This window comes from Pelecanus crispus, chromosome W, assembly GCF_030463565.1.
Source record: "Pelecanus crispus isolate bPelCri1 chromosome W, bPelCri1.pri, whole genome shotgun sequence".
Lineage (NCBI taxonomy): Eukaryota > Metazoa > Chordata > Aves > Pelecaniformes > Pelecanidae > Pelecanus > Pelecanus crispus.
In genome coordinates, this window is record NC_134675.1 from 15,744,046 (window position 1) to 15,759,086 (window position 15,041).

At 41.8% G+C, this 15,041-nt stretch overlaps 1 pseudogene; it reads right to left on the bottom strand.

Moving 5' to 3' along the window:
- Positions 1-1,985: 1,985 nt before the first annotated feature.
- Positions 1,986-15,041, bottom strand: part of LOC104031735 (chondroitin sulfate proteoglycan 4-like) — a 105,445-nt pseudogene continuing 92,389 nt past the window's right edge.

Here is a 15,041-nt window from a genome sequence, read left to right on the forward strand (position 1 = left end):
GGGAGACAGGAAAAATGCTAGGAACCCAAGTTGATAAACTCGTGAATGAGAATAATCATCTTAAACAATTGCTGGAAAGGGTTAATCGGCTGTTAGATCAACCTTCTGTTCCGGTTAAGCAGATTTGCAGATTGATGCATAGTGCAAGCTCTGAAACTTGGGATGGTGATATTTGGTTTGACAGTGATGATGATGAGGTCGAAGGGACCTCCGATCCTGAGCCTCAGTTGGTTTCTTTACGACCTTTGGTTAAAACTGAGACCGCTGTTGATGGTGATGGTGATGAAACCCGCACTACTGTGTGAACAATCCCATGGTCACCAGCAGAGTTGATTAAAATACAGGAGAAATTCTCAAGGCGGTCAGGAGAATCGGAAGTCAAGTATGTGTGTCGAGTTTCTCTTGAAGGAGGAGATCGGATTATGTTAAGTGAAGAAGAAGCAGGAGGCTTTTGGGGACCAGGAGTATTTTTAACTACCATGCCAGGGGAGCATAATTATTCCTTAACTGCACAAGCTGCATACTGGCAGGTGGTATAGATCCTCAGGAGAGAGGAGAACCCCTGGAGATTAAAGCCACAGGCTATTCTGACCTGGCTGCAGCAGTGCAGAAAGCAGCCTGCATACAAGCAATATATGAAAGAGATGAGTTAAGGAAATCCCCGATGTTAGCCCCTATCAACCCGGCACGATTAACTCCTCTTATTCGTGGTCTCCCTGATTGTCTCAAGATGTTTGTAGCAAATGCCCCTAGATATGTAGCTAGGTCCATTATAAAACCAGAAAAAACTACTGGACCTCGGGGTGGAGTAAGGAATCATACCCAAATACTTATTAAATCCCTAAATGAACTCTCCACAGCTATTACAAAAGCTGCCTGTATCCAGGCTATGTATGATCGTGGCCCTCTTGACGTTCCCATATCAGACGTCATAAATCATGGGCGAGAAATGGGATGGGGTGATCCATCTGTTGAAACTGAAAATCCTGGTCATAGCATCAGACAAATTAACCCATTAATCGTCAACCTAGGGTTACAACAATTAATAAAATTCCTAATAGACACAGGAGCAACAGTAAGGCAAGGAAATGTCTATGACACTGGAGGAAAATGTTATAGCTGTTTTGTCCTGCATTTTCACAGTATGTATGCAACTCATGGAAAACTGAGAAAAGCACACTTTGTTTATCACTTCGGGTTCAAATTCCTAAAAGGCTTCTAATAAGCAGCCATCTGGCTGCTGTTTAGTGTCCTCCATGAAATAAGGATGGTAGTCTGAACTGGGTATCCAGAGAACAGGTATCCATATAACTGGAAATTACCAGAGCAATTGGTGAAGAGGCCAGAATCTCTGGGGGATATGCAGTCTAAGTAACCTTTCCATAATGAATGGACTTAATTTAATTTTTTATGCCATTAAACTGTGGAGGGTTTCTGTTTGATTTTTTTTTTCAACAAAAGTGTTGTGAGAGTCCCTAATGTCAAGTTTTCAGTATTGCTGTATTTCTAATATTAAGCCCCACATGATGGGTGCTGTATGCCTGTCTTGAGATTCCTAAATGCACTTGTCAAATTAAATGAGACAAAATACAAATAAAGACAAGCTGATACCTTTTTAAAACACTTATCCTTCAGCACTGCTATTTTGAATTGTGGTAGTTAAACTTTTAGGGTGAAAACAATGCAAACTATTGCAATAGGGGAAATAACAGGGGAAGGATACTGTTAGGTTGCAGCCTAAGAAGTAAAAAAGGTGAGCCTTTCCCAGGATAAAAATATTCAGTATCTTAACAAGCATGATATGTCAGCAAGATAAATAAAACCATGTTTGAGAAAGAACTTATTTTAACTTTTAAATCACAAAAATTATTTTCACTTCACAGTGAATAATGAATGACACATACTTGTGGTTAGTTCTGCCTGAGATCTCTCCATCGTGAAAATTACCCCTTTCATTACTCAGAAATTACTGATGGTCACTCGCTTCACAAGAAAATATAAGCTTCTGTTTCATTCATGCTTACTTCAGTTGAAGCTGCTATACTAATGTCCTTTTTAAACAAAAGGGACATTTCATATTCTAGGATCAATTAAGAGAGCGGAGTATTCAAGGATTCAAGCTTAACAGCATGCAGGAATAGAAGGAAAGCAACTCAATTTATGTCCTCTCCATATTCTTCACATATCAGTTCAATATAAAACCCAAATATATTCACAATTTTAACATCATGTGCAAAATGTGTAGATCTATGGTTCCTCTGTGATCACTTGCTCTGAAAAGGAGGAAATAGATAATTAGAGGTAGTTAAATATGGAGATCAAGATTTTAGAAATCCTGGCTTCTAATCCTAACTGGCACTGATTTAGTCAATGTCTTTAGATGAAGTGCTTTAGTGGGGGGACCATTTACACACATCTTCAGGGCCTAAAAATGAAGGTATCAAAAAACCAATGGCTAAATAAACACCTATGCCTTATCTTTTGTTTGCCCCAAATTTCTTGACATTGAGCAAGAATCTTCGTCTTCACTGAACTGACACAAAGTTTTATATATTAACATTTTTTAAAGGATTTTTGAGTTCTTTATTTTCAAAAAAGCAATGGAATTCAGCCATATTCCTGTCTTGGGAAAGTGGGAGATCATGGAAAGTGAATTGCTGCTAATAGCGGAGCATATGAGTGAGAATAAAAACTGGTCTGAAAGCAAAGGTCCCTGCAAGAGATGTAGCAGTGAACTGGGATGCAAAGGCAGGTGTACAGGCTCAGCTGCACTGCGTTCACAACTTGCATTCTCACTGCGTCTCATGCAAACCACCCTGACGTGCAGCATGCGGATGGTCCCATGGCCTGCAATGGCACCCGCACCCTCCTTTCCCCCCCAGCAGGGGGAAGAACCCACCTGTACCACCAAAACTCTATAAGGTCCCACACCTGCTCATCCCTCTCCTTGCCTTGTTGTCCTGGTTTCGGTTGTGATAGAGTTAATTTTCTTCCTAGTAGCTGGCATAGTGCTGTGGTTTGGATTTAGGATGAGAAGAATGCTGATAACACACTGATGTTTTAGTTGTTGCTAAGTACTGCTTATGTTAGTCAAGGACTTTTCAGCTTCCCATGCTCTGCCAGGTGCACAAGAAACTGGGAGGGGGCACAGCCAGGACAGCTGACCCAAACTGACCAAAGGGCTATTCCATAGCATATGATGTCATGCTCAGTATATAAACTGGGGGGGGTTGGCTGGGGAGCAGTGATCGCTGCTCGGGAACTGTCTGGGTATCGGTCGGTGGGTGGTGAGCGATTGCATTGTGCATCACTTGTTTTGTATATTCTTTTATCATTATTATTATTACTACTTTCTCTTCCTCTGCTGTCCTATTAAACTGCCTTTATCTCAACCCATGGGTTTTACTTTTTTTTTTCCCCGATTCTCTCCCTCATTCCACTGGGGGAGGGGGGGAGGGTGAGTGAGCGGCTGTGTGGTGCTTAGTTGCCGATTTGGGTTAAACCATCACAGTCCTTTTTGGTGCCCAAGGTGGAGCTTGAAGGGTTGAGATAATGACAGATCTGACCAGAGTGTGTTAAAACAAATGTTATAAGCATTCATTATATTAGTTTAGTAGTCGCTGGTCACAGTGTTGATTTACTTGCTCTCAGAGTTGTTGCATTTGTTCTCAGAGCTGTGTTATGTAACACCTTACTTGCCATATATACTGTTTATCAGTATTTATGTGCTGTTTATTACCTCTGGGAGATGGATTAAGGTTATCACTTTGCGGTACTGTGTAACACTGGCTTATGGTATGATGAAATTATTGGTCATGAGACCAATCTTGTATTTGTACTCAGCATTGCCATCACCTCTGTACTTCAGGAGCCATCTATGAGAAATTATTAATAATTACACTTTTTACTTTTTCTCCTCGGAGAGCCAACCTATGGGGGAGACACCTTCCTTGGTCTTCCCCTTCTTCTCTAGCCTAATTACAATAGTTCTTGAGAATTTTGAATATCCTTGGGATGTTCAAACCAGCATGTTCCTATTGCTATGTCTCCTGAATGTGTGTCAGGTCTTGCTTAGGGTTGAACAACTATTTAAGAATATTGCAGTTACTCCAACCCCCACGACAGGCATTGCGGCCACTCCAACTGCCACAACAGGCACTGTGGCTACTCAAACATAGGCGACAGGCATTGTGGTTACTCCAACCCCCACGACAGGCACTGTGGCTACTCAAACCCCGGTGACAGGCATTGCAGTTACTCCAACCTGTGTTGGTATCAGTCGCCCCCATACACAAGAAGAAATCTTGGAAGTGAAAGTCAGCTCGTTTAGTAAGGGACGAAGAAGCTTCTCCTAAGAGGGAACAGGGGGAAGAAGCATACTGCCCTGCCAGCAAGGAGGCAGACTACTCTCAAGCAGGGCCATCATGAGAACAGGAGGAAGAAGAGGAAGAATTCCCTGCTTCACCCCGAGGAAGAACTTGGCAGGAGCGTTCATCCTCTTCCTCAGAGGGAGAGGAAGAACTCATAAATGAGACAGTAACCACCCGATCTCTATCCCTGAGTGAGCTGCGAGATATGTGAAAGGATTTCAGCCGTTGTCCAGGCGAACACATTATCACCTGGCTGCTCTGATGCTGGGTTAATGGGGCCAGTAGCCTGGAATTAGTGGGTAAGGAAGCCAAGCAGCTGGGATCCCTTTCTAGGGAAGTGGGCATTGACAAAGCAATTGGAAAAGGGGCACAAGTCCTCAGCCTCTGGAGGCGACTCTTGTCAAGCGTGAAGGAAAGGTATCCCTTCAAGGAAGATGTTATATATCGCCCAGGCAAATGGACCACCGCAGAGAAAGGTATCCAGTACCTGAGGGAATTAGGAATGCTGGAGGTGATTTATGATGACCTGAACAACGAGCAGTTGCCCAAAGATCCAGATGAAGTCCAGTGCACACGACCCATGTGGTGGAAGTTTGTACGGAGCGCACCAGCGTCGTATGCCAACTCATTGGCAGTAATGACCTGGAAAGACGGAAAGGAACCAATGGTGGATGAATTGGTTGGCCAACTCCAGCAATCCGAAGAAAGTCTCTCTTCCTCCCTCATCTTGGCGGTGGAGAAAGTGTCCTGGAAGGTCCAGCAATTCAAAGAGGATATGCCCTACTCCCCACTTGTACAGACCAGTATCTCAGCTATTAGGACTGGTGTTCCTCTGCTCAAGAGAGAGGATATAGAGAGTACACAACACAGGGTACCCTGTGGTTTTACATGTGTGACCATGGAGGAATTTGAGTGGTTCAGTCTTCCATATATCCAGCTACTGGGACTTCTAGTAATGACATTTTCTTTTTCAAGTGTAGTGTAGTCTTGATGTAGTCTCATAGACAGTTAATTGTTCAGACTTTTCAATGTTAAGATAGAATTCTTGAATACAGGATTAATGTCTCTTCATGGGCATTTAAATTCTATAATGGTAACAACTGGAGGAGGAAGATACCCACATGTGCCTGAATCTGTCCTTCTGGCAATTCTCTGCAATGCCCCCTTCATTGCAATAAACCTGTTGTCTGTTTGCAGGATACAACCATGCTACAGGCCTAAAATGCTTCTTTTCAATGTATTTGTGGAAAATGCTGTTTCATTTCATGCAGTGACAAAAAAAAACCATTTTGTCTGATCGTCATAGACCCTCGTTAATACAAAAAAGCAGTGGTATTAATGTGAATAACGCTTATGCGACTTTGCCTGCAATGTGTCTAGTATGGAGAATGACTAACATTCAGGTTTTCTTAGTAACTCCATTATGTCAACATTTCCTGTTTGCAATAGTTATGGATTTCTCTTTCATTGAAACATGCTGAGTTGGGCAATGTGGCCTCTTGCTGGGCAGTCTGGAAAGATGAAGCTACAAACTGCACTAAATTACAGCTGAATCCACTGTTGCAGATTCCCTCCATCCTCCACACCCATGGTGTTTTGTTTTCCCTTTTGTTCCACAGGCACCTCTCCTTTTCAATTTTATTTTTCTGTGATCTGATGTAGGGTTAAAGAATGGAAGGGAAACACAGGGGGGAAATGAAAGTGGAAAAGATCTTTGCCCAACTGCTTAAATAATAGGGCACTGTCAAAGTGCACAAAGAATAAGGTAGTCCTTTTCTATTAATTTTTTTAAGTTATTTATTTCTATAGGACCCTTGTTGATTTAGGTGAATGATGCAATGACTGAAGATGACTGTCTACATGCTATTCACTTTTTCTGAAACTTGCACCCCTTTGCTGTATTCTGACATAAGACAGGTTGTTAAAAGAGTGTTTGCTACAATTGTATCTGAAAAGCTGAACAGCAAAATTTGAAAAAACAGCAATCACCCAACCAATTTTTATAAGAATGATTTGTTTCATATATGCAGTCTGCTGATAAAAATATCAACAACAGAACTCCTATTGGCTTCATTGGATTGAGCTGCTGTTGACTGTATTTGTTCTGTCCAGGAAAAATTAGTTTTAAATTTCATTCCAAAAGCACAAGAACTTGTCAGTGCTTCGATTTTTTTTCCAAAGGCAAGTTCCATTTTCCTGTGTTAGCTGTCCAGAAAGCTGTGTGTTGTGGCTCCCAAGTCCCGCCTGTGCAGTTATCAGTTCTGGTGTTCCAGTGGAAGGTGCTGGTGGAGTAAGAAGGTCTCACATCATTTGCATCAACTTCAGAAGGAAGACAGAAAAGTTGGATTTAACAGGAGACTTGCAGACAGCAAGGCATTACAGCGATGGGTTCTAAGCTGCTGTGCTGTGCATCCTCTGGATTAAGTTTAGGGTCCACAGTATCATTTGTAGATACCAGCTATTGTAATCATAAAATCTGAAGATCACAATTATAGAAATCATCGAGGTAAGAGCTCAACTTAGTGATTACGTCTATGCTGATAAATTAAGCATAACAGGGATCTTTTCCCGGCATAGAGGCTGATCCTCTTAGGAGAGCCCACAGCCTATCTATTAACCCTCCTTGCCTTCCCAAACATAGAATCATAGAATCATAGAATCGTTTAGGTTGGAAAAGACCTTTAAGATCATCCAGTCCAACCATTAACCTAACGTTACCAAGTCCACACTAAACCAGTTAAGGGTAGACTAAACCATGTCCCTGAGTGCCACGTCTACCCGTTTTTTGAACGCTTCCAGGGATGGTGACTCCACCACCTCTCTGGGCAGCCTGTTCCAATGCTTGACTACCCTTTCCGTGAAGACATTTCTCCTAATATCCAACCTAAACCTCCCCTGGCGCAGCTTGAGCCCATTTCCTCACGTCCTATTGCTAACTACTTGGGAGAAGAGACCAACACCCACCTCACTACAACCTCCTTTCAGGTAGTTGTAGAGAGCGATAAGGTCTCCCCTCATCCTCCTCTTCTCCAGGCTAAACAGCCCCAGTTCCCTCAGCCGCTCCTCATAAGGCCTGTGCTCCAGACCCTTCACCAGCTTCGTTGCCCTTCTCTGGACACGCTCCAGCACCTCAATGACATTCTTGTATTGAGGGGCCCAAAACTGGACACAGTATTCCAGGTGTGGCCTCACCAGCGCCGAGTACAGGGGGACAATCACCTCCCTGCTCCTGCTGGCCACACTATTCCTGATACAAGCCAGGATGCTGTTGGCCTTCTTGGCCACCTGGGCACACTGCTGGCTCATGTTCAGCCGGCTGTCGACCAACACCCCCAGGTCCTTTTCGGCCAGGCAGCTTTCCAGCCACTCTTCCCCAAGCCTGTAGTGTTGCATGGGGTTGTTGTGACCCAAGTGCAGGATCTGGCACTTGGCCTTGTTAAACCTCATACAGTTGGCCTCAGCCCATCGATCCAGCCTGTCCAGATCCCTCTGCAGGGCCATCCTGGAAATTACCATGTCTAGGAAATTTTGGGAGTCAATTTGTTGTCTTGGACCAAAACCTTGCTGAGGACGATTCTAATGATCTAACAGCATTGAGTGTCACTGCCAAGGAACATTCCACAGCACTATTTAATTCATTAGTATTGGTCTAGCTAGCATCACCTGTATGCCTTGTACCTCAGTGCAGTGCTAACCCTCAGTACACAGCTGGTACAACATGAGACAGGACCACTTCACATAACTTTTTTGGCAATGTTTGAGTTCTTGGACCCTATGTTTAAGTACATGAGCTCCAAAACTCTAAGCCTCTTTGAAAAGGGAGATTTTTCCCTCTGCACTGGAAGACTCCACTGGAAGAGATTACAACACAGAAACAGTAGTGCCCTGTGGCTCGCAGCTGTATATTCCACTGGTCTGGTATTGTCATGTCACAGCAAGCAATAGCCCCATCTTCTGTGGGTGTACAAAGTCCACAGGGAGATTTCCTCATATAAAATCAGGCCAGGATTCTGTTTATTGTCAAAAAAGAGAAAAGACTGTTCACATCAGCAAAAGACACAGACAAAATGCTTAAACTGATAAATGATGATAGAGGGGGAGAATATATAATCCCAGTGATATAGAGTTTACTTCAATGAGTTGTGCTAGCCAACCTTTCAAAAATACATGTGTTCCCATATACTGTTTAGCTTCCCTATTTCCTCCACACTGAATTCTTCTGCAAGACAAGAAGGGACTGGCTTTTGCACTTTTTATATTTGTGAAGTAAGCCATTAATAGCCAGGTATGCTCTGAAGGACATTCAGTGTGAAGGAAATAGGAGAGAAATGAGTGATCAGAGTGGTTTTCATGACCTGAGGATCAAGGAAGACAAGTGACTTATGCCCTGTTGCTTGTGACAAGTACAACATCTAGGGAAAACGAGTCTTGTGAAACCACTTGTTTTTATGGCAGAAAAAGGAAAAAAAGCTGACACTGAAAATAAACAGGAATTTAAGATTATGACCACAGACATTCAGCATCTGACACAAAATGCTGAGTAAGTTTGAAAGGACTCTTGCTAGCAAACAGGAACTGTTTACTAATCTAATGGCTTAGCTCTGATATGTTTTTAAATTAAATGTCATAATGCTCGGGGTTAGATGATCTCTTGACAAAATAAAGGCCTGAACCTACCAGTTGCCACACATCACAAGTGCCACTGAGGCTTTCTACACTAAATTCAGCTTTTCAGCAAGGTTAAACCTGCCAGACAGAGTATTAGATACTTTTCCCAGGGTAATTTTGCTCAATTAGAAGAAAACAGGTAGGGTGAGCTCCTGAAGAAAAAAGGAAAGGTTGCTCTTTTAGCTGCACACAACTGAACTGAATGACAAAGTACATCTGTAGTATGATCTAGCAGTTTTGGTGATACAAATGAGGACCCACATTTAAAAATTCAGAACATAAGACAGTTCTTCACTTCCTGGGGAATTCAGATTATTTCACTTTAGTGGAAAGAGACTGATTTATATATATGCTGTTCCTAATCCCATACTGCGGACAGAAGTTTAAAAGTATGTTTTAAATACTCAGAACTAATATTACAGATGAACAAATCATTTTAAAGTGATCATGATTTTAGAAGAGACATCTGGGTAGCCTGGCATAAAAATTCAACAATTTAAAATTATTTATTGCAGTTGGATGAATTATTCATTGCAATTCATCTGACCAATTTGGCAATTTATCTGCATATAAGTTCATAATTTTTTAAAAAATAAAATTATTTTTCAACATGCCTTCACATTTTACAAGGCTTAGAATTTGGCCCTGCATACATTTGGTATGTCAAAAGGTGTGAAAAAAGATCTTTTATATTAAATTGGCTGCTGTCGTGGTTTAGCCCCAGCCAGCAACTAAGCACCACGCAGCCGCTCACTCACTCCCCCTACCCCGATGGGATGGGGGAGAGAATTGGAGGAGTAAGAGTGAGAAACACTCCTGGGTTGAGATAAGAACAGTTTAATAATTGAAATAAAGTAAAATAGTAATGATAATATTAACAATATAATAATGATAATAACAATAATAATATACAAAGCAAGTGATGCACAATGCAATTGCTCACCACCCGCCGACTGATACGCGGACAGTTCCCGAGCAGCGATCGTGGCTCCCCGGCCAACCCCCCCCAGTTTATATACTGGGCATGACGTCATATGCTATGGAATAGCCCTTTGGTCAGTTTGGATCAACTATTCTGGCTGTGCCCCCTCCCAGTTTCTTGTGCACCTGGCAGAGCATGGGAAGCTGAAAAGTCCTTGACTAGCATAAGCAGTACTTAGCAACAACTAAAAACATCAGTGTGTTATCAACAACATTCTTCTCCTACTAAATCCAAAACACAGCACTATGCCAGCTACTAGGAAGAAAATTAACTCTATCCCAGCCGAAACCAGGACAGCTCCCTAAATTTATTTTTCTTCCTTCTCTTTGTTATGATATTTTGATGTAGTGTGAACAAAAAACCCCCACAAGTTCCAAACTGAAAGAAAGAAATGTGAGAGCACAGAAGTTCCTCATCCAGACGTTAGGACATTAATGTTTGTGCTCTTTTATGTATTAACAGCTAAAACATAGGGAAAGCATTAATTTCTATATGCAGTTGCTTATATTGAGCAATGTTTAATAAAAGCACAGTGCACCCTTTCCTGCTTCTCTGTAGTTACAGTAGTTTAATTGGTAAGTCACTTCTTTGTCCCCTTAAAACAGGGGCTGCTTTTGGAGAAAATTAAATGTTTAGTAAGTTCTGAGATGGCACAAATTGATCCTATTTTATTTTCTGATTTTCAGAGCTCCCTGGTCTTTGCCAGAGGACCTGCAGTTCATTTAGAGGGAATTTAAGCCTGATGACAATTAGCTTGCTTTTCTATCACTGCTTATGAATTTCATAGAAATAGTCCATCATAAATTAAAAACAGTAAACCAGGAAACAGTATTAGAAAATGCTTTTAAATTACTTCTGTCATTTCATCTGCAGGATACAGTGTCTGAATTACTTAAAATGAGGAAGAGAGTGCTTACTGTGACATACATGTCACCAGTAAAGCTAAGGTGCTAATCCAGGAAGGCTGGAATATTCATACACTGAATGATAGTGGGAGAAGTTATTTATCTTCCTTGACATCCAAAAAAAAAAAAACCAACCCAACCAATACTGATTATCCTTCCAAAACTCCACTGTAAACCATATGTTGGATTACTACATTAAAAAGTCAGATCATGATCTGCATATCAAAAGTATTTTCAGTTGTTGCTGGGCAGTCCCACATCTTACATGCATCTTTGTGCATCTATGCTCTCCTGGGACCATTTTCATTACAACCCAATGTCCTAGTTTCGGCTGGAATAGAGTTAATTTTCTTCCTAGTAGCTGGCATAGTGCTGTGTTTTGGATTTAGTAGGAGAAGAATGCTGATAACACACTGATGTTTTAGTTTTTGCTAAGTAGTGCTTATGCTAGTCAAGGACTTGTCAGCTTCCCATGCTCTGCCAGGTGCACAAGAAACTGGGAGGGGGCACAGCCAGAATAGTTGATCCAAACTGACCAAAGGACTATTCCATAGCATATGACGTCATGCCCAGTATATAAACTGGGGGGGGTTGGCCGGGGAGCAGTGACCGCTGCTCGGGAACTGTCTGGGTATCGGTCGGCGGGTGGTGAGCAATTGCATTGTGCATCACTTGCTTTGTATATTATTATTATTATTATTATTATATTGTTATTATTACTACTACTATTGTACTTTATTTTGTTTCTTATTAAACTGTTCTTATCTCAACCCAGATCTCAACCCCTTTTCTCACTCTTACTCCTCCGATTCTCTCCCCCATCCCACCGGGGCAGGGGGAGTGAGTGAGCGGCTGCATGGTGCTTAGTTGCTGGCTGGGGCTAAACCACGACACCCAATAATCCAATTAATCCATTACCTGCACTTAGCCTTTATCAAGACAAAGTGACATACTGATTTTCAAGAATTACACAAACTGACAAAGCAGAATGTGGCATTCGAATGTAAGTATGCCCAGAAGTCACATTTATTCCCAAGATTCATGAGGCCTTTCTTAGTTTAGACCTGTTTCCTTCTGAGTAGACAGACTCATTTATAGAAAAGTGTGTCATACATGGCAAAGACATGGCATGTTTTAAAAAAATTCTCGCTTGGGTGACAGTTTTAAGACATTTGGGTGTATAGTTCCCACCGATAGCATAAAAAATACTGCCCATTTCTTCCATGTTAGCACAATTTATTAAGATGCCCTGTTCCACACTGAGTGCGCATATGATATACATACCTATGAAGAGTGGGATAGCTCCAGCAGACCAATGCAACAGCAGTTTAAGAACATAGATATGTAACAAGCACCATACTGGTGCAAAGGTCCATCCACCCCATTGCTCTGTGTCCACCAGTGGCCAATATTGGATGCCTACCCAAAATCAAGAGATGATGCATGCATAATATTTGGTCATATGCTCCTAATATCCAACAGTCTGTGGATTCTTAGAATCAAAGGAGTGTTTTTGTATTCAATAGCCCATGGTGGCTTTCTCTTCCATGGTTTTGTTTAGTCGCTGCTTAATCATATGCAATTTTTTTGCATACATAAGTTCCTATGGTGAGGGACTCCATAATTTAAAAGTACATTGTTTAGATATTGGAAAAGAGAACAGTATAATCCAAAATCTCTTCATGATATTTATGAGCTTATCAATGTCTATAATATCTCTTCTGATTTGCCTCTTTCCAGTCCCAGTCTATATAGCTCTTCTATATTTTCAGTCATCTGAGTCTGTTCAGGATCTTATTTATTGGATAGCATTATATTTGTCTAAAAGCATGTTGAATTCTATGCCACCCTCAAAGCAGGTAGGCCTGGCCATGACAAGAGAATGGAGACACAGCAATTCACAAACTCATAAATTCAAGTGGGTTGTCTCTTATGAAGTCCCTGTAAGAGAAAATGTGCTTGCTGATAGAGATGCCTTGCTGTCTGCAAAACAATCCCTCCACCCCCAAAATGTAGTGTGTGTAGAGAATGCCATGCTCAACTACTAAGCTCGTATTAAAATTGGCAGAAAATTTGCATTGCTGTCATTTTCCAACTGAGCTTGAATACTAAGCTCAGCTTCAATGACATCACTGTTCAGCACAGGACCACTGCCAGCAATAAACTCAGACTAAGAATGGTAACTGAAATATTTATTCACAAACACAATTTCAGGTTACACATGGTCGCTCTCTGCACATGCATTTCTAATTGCATGGAAATTACTTGTTTCCTACTTGGTGTTATTTCTACTTCAGTTGCTTGGCTCTTACTCACACTCCTGAAGCCAGACTGCCAGGGGAACAAAGACCAACTCCAGATCTTGGAGCCAGATGTGCTCTTTTCAGTCTGATCAATGAGCAAGGTGGAGGGCAGAGCAACTGTCTTGTACTGTTGCTCACAACACTGTGATTTATTGTGCTACCTCCAAAAGGTAAATGAGGTCTTGAGTCAAAGTGAAGGTTCTAATTGAATTATCCAGCTTCCCAGGTGGAGATGACCTTAAAAGCCCAGACCATGCAAAAAAGATATAATCTGAAAGGAAATCTGGTTCATGTTGCACATTAACTTGCACATCTTCCTGGGTTTTCCTCTATTTATGACCCAATGAACACAGCATCTGCTATTTTTAATGTCTATTTCTGGTACTGACCAGCTAATATAGGAAGCCCTTCTGCTGGAACAAGGAAGGCCTACAGCTGTCTCTTGGGCCATTGGCAGCTCTCAAGCAGTTCAGGTGGGATTCCCACCCAGGGCTCAGTTGAATGCCCGGCTATGAGGCTGTGCTGCTGTCCTCAGCAATGGGAGGAAACAAACCCAGGGATATGGCGAGGCTGGGGATGCAGTGAGGCTGGTGTTGCGGTGTGGCCAGCTCTGCCTGGTCCAGCTGCACACCTTGTGCAGTGCAGCGCAGCCTGGCTCTGTCTCAGGCTGCAACCCAGGCATCTGAGCAGCTGTCGACCCTGCCTGTGATTCCTGCTTGTAAATCCTTCCAGGATATCCCTCTCCCCTGCTATATAGTCACTTGTCCTCTTGTACATCTGATTCTGTGGCTCTTATCCATATGGGAAATATTTGGATGTAGCTTGTAGGGTCAGGATGGTTGGCCAAATGCTTTGCAAATGTGGCCCTGCCCTACAAAGAAATCAACACTGGCAGACCCTTATGGCTGTGTCTTGCCAACAAGGGCAGAGGCTGCCTGTGTGCCATCAGGTTCAGGAAAATCTAGTAGATCCTGTAGGACATAAAAGTAGACAATGAGTATTTCTATCTTACTGTGAAGAACCTGAGGCAGGGAACTGACAGGGCACGTAATTTCATTTGATTATATCACCATTCCTGACAATTTCCTCCAGACATTTACCATCCAGAATGCTAAAAAAAAAGGTTCCTCATTTATCATACACATTTGTTTAGCTTCAGCTTCCTGCCACAGAAATGTTTGCTGTTTGAATTTGCTTAGGTAATAACATTATCCAAACTTTCTGCATAGTTGTTTTAGTTAATATTTTGGTTAATATTACTTGCCATGTGTGCATCATTCACTTCCAATGACACCAATAACAAGCATGAAAATAGCAACCCTTATAAATAAAAAGTAATCTACATAAAATTTCAAACAGTGTGATGGAAAGAAAACCCACGCAACTCAAAAAATGTATCAGACAGCAGTCAGAAAGGGGAAGAAGGATTCTCCTGGGTTTATAACTGGCCACTGTAAAGTAGACCAGCAGAAGGTCTGAAGTGGAAAAGAGAAATCCTGGCCTACAAAAGTCAACATGCCTTTTAGCTGGTGACTCAAAAAGTCTTTAGAAGCTGGTAGTTCATTTAATCCTCCAAATTTTTTCGAGAACAATAGGATAAAGTACAAAGTCCTTTTTCCCATTTTTTAAAAATCTTTCAGTGCTGTAGTTTTGGATGACTCTTGTTTGTAAGAATATTAAAAACCACTGACTTTGCATGCAGGTGCCAGCTGAAAGTGGACACATTGCTATACTCTACACAGCCTGTTTTGTTGTCCTTTGAAAAATACATTTCTCTTGGTTATGCTGAACTCCTCGTGAGCTGCTTAAATAT